The sequence below is a fragment of the Ursus maritimus genome, unplaced genomic scaffold (genome assembly GCF_017311325.1).
Source record: "Ursus maritimus isolate PB19 unplaced genomic scaffold, ASM1731132v1 scaffold_2, whole genome shotgun sequence".
NCBI lineage: Eukaryota > Metazoa > Chordata > Mammalia > Carnivora > Ursidae > Ursus > Ursus maritimus.
This window is the reverse complement of record NW_024424452.1, coordinates 55,880,867-55,885,568: the sequence shown is the minus strand read 5'-3', so window position 1 is coordinate 55,885,568 and position 4,702 is coordinate 55,880,867. Positions and strand designations below refer to the sequence as shown.

Here is a 4,702-nt window from a genome sequence, read left to right as displayed (position 1 = left end):
CAATGGCAGGTGTGAGTAGTTGCAATAGACACCATATGGCCCACAAAGTCAAAAATATTTACTACCAAGCTCTTCAGGAAAAAGTTTATTGATACCTGATAGAGAATATGTAGGTATGTCTTCTACCTTTAGGATGGTTAACATCTATGAGTTTTCTCTAATAAACCCTAACCAAGAGATGGTTTTCTTTTCATAATTTTGAGATTTGGGGGAAAAAAAAATATTTTTAGTTAGAAACTGCATCACAGATGGTTGAATATATTATTTTTTATTCATGATTCATGTTGATGTGCAATCAGGCTGATGTATACCTGGAGATGTACATTTTTATAATTATGTATCAACAGATATTTCTAAATTCTTTTGACAGCTCCATATCAAAATACTAATGCCATCTCTGTATTTCTCAACCATTCTCAGATTAAAACTGTGCAACAATGATGATTATAAATAAAAATATGAACTTAGGAAACCATACCTATTTTGGGCCAACACCACCCAACCCTACTGCTACAGTTATATTTTATTATTTTTTTCTTTAAAAGAATATTCCCCAGACTAAATTGTGAAAATATTTATAGCAAGGATTGTGCTTTATTTTATTTTTAAATTTTTATTGTTTAGATAATCATAAAGACTCCATGAATACGTTTAGATAAATTAGTAGGTATGGGATAGATTCATTGCCTATGGATTATCCAGTAACTAAAACTACTAACTTGGTTGGTATAAATTTAAATAATCTAGATGTGAAAGATTTTGTATTATAATACCAATGCCCTCAGCCATTCATTTACTTTTTAGTCAAATGTATGGCAATCATTTTTGTATTATGTATCGAAAAACTGTATGTAATTGCTAAGATTTGAAAAGAGGAAAGAATTCTGCTAAATGTAAACATTCTCTTTTGCCATATGTTTGCTAGTTGTGTTAATAGATTCAATTTAAACATTTAAAAAAATTGGAACAAATTCCTTTCCTCTTTCCACTGCCAGTTCCAAAAAAATTTAACCATGTTAACATAATAAAATAAATATGTGTTAAAATGAATTATTCGAATCAAAAATTTACTGGCATTATTCTAGACTATGGAAATAGCCAATCATCTGAAAAAGAAAACTTTGAGATGAAAACTGAATTTTTCTTTCAAGCATCTAAATAGTTTCAAATGACCAAAGGGGAAAAAGAATCTTATAAGACAGTGGTGATTTAAGAAATGTGTAATTAAAATTAATATGGTAATACATACTTTATGTTATTTTCTGTACTATATTACAAAATAAAATAGGGAGCTTGAAGCACACAGGGCTGGAGACACTGCAGACCCAGGACCCAGAGCAGCTCGGAGGCAGTGAATAATAACTTTTCAAGTCTGCAATAAAAAATAGTCTCCAATAAAAATACATTGCAAAAAATGGGAAAGAAACAGAATGGAAAGAATAAAAAAAGTAGAAGATGCAGAGCCTGAAGAATTTGTGGTGGAAAAAGTACTGCACCAACAGGTAGTGAATGGGAAGGTGGAGTATCTCCTGAAGTGGAAGGGATTTACAGATGCTGATAGTACTTGGGAACCTGAAGAAAATTTAGATTGTCCAGAGTTAATTGAAGCATTTAATTCTCAAAAAGCTGGTAAAGAAAAAGACAGTACAAAAAGAAAAACTTTATCGGACAGTGAATCTGATCATAGCAAGTCAAAGAAAAGAGATGCTGCTGATAAACCAAGAGGCTTTGCCAGAGGTCTTGATCCTGAATGAATAATTGGTGCCACAGACAGCATGGAGAATTAATGTTTCTAATGGAATGGAAAGATTCAGATGAGGCAGACTTGGTGCTGGCAAAAGAGGCAAATATGAAGTGTCCTCAAATTGTAATTGCTTTTTATGAAGAGAGACTAACTTGGCATTCTTGTCCAGAAGAGGAAGCTCAATAATTGTTTGCATTGCTATACATATATATGTGTGTGTGTGTGTGTGTAATATTTATATGTATTTATATATATATATATATATATAAATCTGGGTCTTTGTTTTTTGATTTATTAGCGTGAAGAAATAACATTCTAATGAAATCAAATTTGATATGTTTGTTTTGAAACAATATTGGGGGAGTTGTTATGGTTTTTTGCATCTATAGCACTGGTTACTTTGAACAAATAAAAGCTTTCTGTACTTGCTTCCTTTATCAGAAAAGAATATTTGAGACCATGGTATATTATGCCCCCGCATTAGAGAACACCTTTTCTAAATGTTGGGGGAGATCTTCATAGTTGTTACTCAGTCAAAACTTGTGTTTAACTCCTCTATGCCTAAGGACCATTCTGGGGGTTTTGTTAATTTAGGGGGTTTTTTGTGTGTGTATACATAAGATATATACATAAAAACATTCACCAAAACAAAAACAGCATTTCATAACCATGGATAAGCCCATGTTTCTGGGATGCTATCATTTTCAACAAGTTAAGAAATAAATCACTTAAAGTTAAACTTAAGTTGTTCCTGAAGCCTTAACCTTTCACATTTTGTAATTAATTGGACAATTTAAATATAATGTAGGCAATTTAAATTGGACCATTTAAAAATAGCCATATCAGGATCGATATCCATATCTCCAGTCACATAAATGCAAGTTTATTTGCAAGATCCCTGAAAGGAAAATTTTATCACTACCAACAACCTCCCCACTCAAATGACAAAACTAGACAAGTCCTGGTGTATTTTAATTAGGTAAGCAAAATTTAGTTAAATGGACATTTAAAGGTTCCTTCTAGTGAATCAATCCTTTTCAAGAGGTTGAAATCTATGTGCTGTATTGACTAAAAGGTCATGATTCATGGAATGTCTAAGACTTCATTCATGGAAACTTAAACATAATCAGATGGTTAGCGATGTTGGCAATTTAGCACCTGCTGTAATAAATGGGTGGACAGACTTCTATAATCCAAATTCTTAACCTGCATGTTTTTTCTTTACCCCAACTCATTCCTGACATTTAGGCTCAATCTTCTCAGTATTTGAGTTACTGGTTCAGCAGAAACCAGGAAAAACAATAACGTAGTCAAAATGTTATCCAACTATATATTGTTTACTTTATTGTAAATACTGGTAAACAGTGGTCAATAAATAGTTTTATATTCCTTTAAAAAAATAAAATGCAATAGAATATAGCTAATAAAAAGTTAGACTTTAAGATTTTAGGTATCATAAAATAAAATAATCAGGCAACTAGTTCTCATTTTCAAAAATTAAATATTTCTCACTGTTACTTAATAATTAAAAGTGAGCTAAGTAAGAAAAACAGGTGAATACTGGGTTCCCAAATAAAAAAAAAAAAATATTCACAAAGGAAACATCAGAAAGTTTCCTGAATGCCAGGATAACAAATTTCTCTTAATACTTAGTTATCAACACAAAAGGATATTTAAGAACAAAGACTATAGAAAGTATGCTGTTTCAAAATTAGGTATCTTGGAACAAAATTAGGTATCTTGAAAATACACCTGGGCATTATTCTTCACCCAGAAAATGTTAACTTACCTATCATTTTTTTAAAGACCTGACATAAGGCAATAATCTGTCTAGGGAGTTATTGTATTATGGAATTTATTTCTCTTGTTGAAAACTTCATGATCTCTGAAGGTGTATTTTGTGCTGTGTCAGACACAGGGCTAGGTACAGCAAACAAATACAAAGGTGAGCAAGATTGTTATTGCTTAAAGAATCTCGCCATAATTGGGGATAAAGCAAAATATAAACATGGAAATATTTGCTAAATTTTATATAACATCCTCTTGCTTTTATCACTATCAAAAATAACTCTCCACATAATCTTTATCAAATTCTATACCATAATATTCCTTATTACTTATTTCAACTCTAATTAAATGAACATCAGTATACTTGTCTTCCTTACAAGACTCTTCACCATGGCCTTCTGCTTTTGTCCCTACTTAAAACAGGGACAAAGTCTATCTTGTTCATTGATGTAGTCTGTACTTAATACACAATGCCTAGCATAATACTAAGAACTCTGTCCAAGAATTAAACCTCTGAGACAATCATCTTCACACAAATAATTTATATCCCCTTTCTCACTTCAGAGCCTCATGTCCAAATTCCTATTTTCATCTTTGTAAATATAATTGAACAGTACAACTCTATTTAATATCTCACCTCCTTTTATGATTGTTGTCTTATCTTTTACCTCTACATATTATAAATTAATCAGTATGTTAAGCATATCATTGGTTATTTCTGGTTTTACTGTTATTGATGAGAAGTCAGCAATAATTCTTACCAATGTACAATGTACAAAACTTTTTTTTTTCCTTCTGGTTGCTTTCAAGATTTTAATTGATTTTCTACAGTTTGACTAACTTCCCTCAACGTACACGGTGATTATATTTATGCCATTTGTGGTTTGCTCAGCTATTTTAACCTAAATGTAATTTTCATAGAATTTTAAAGGTTTTAACTTTTTATTTTCCAAAATATTTTCTCTGTCCCAGTGTGTTATTTGGTATTGTCCCACTCAGGTCCCTGACGCTGTTCATTTTTCTTCAATCATTATCTTTATTTTTTTTCAAATTGATAATTTCTAGAGATTTGTCCTCAATTTACTGGCTCTTTTTCTGTCATCTAAAATTTTAGTTAATTCCAGAATTTATTTTCTATTATTATTGTTTCCATTTCTCTGATAAGATTAG

The 4,702-nt window shown here is 31.0% G+C and overlaps 1 pseudogene; it reads left to right on the top strand.

The window, feature by feature from the left end:
• The first annotated feature begins 1,390 nt into the window (after nt 1-1,390).
• LOC103658187 lies at nt 1,391-1,930 on the top strand (annotated as a pseudogene).
• Nucleotides 1,931-4,702: the final 2,772 nt, after the last annotated feature.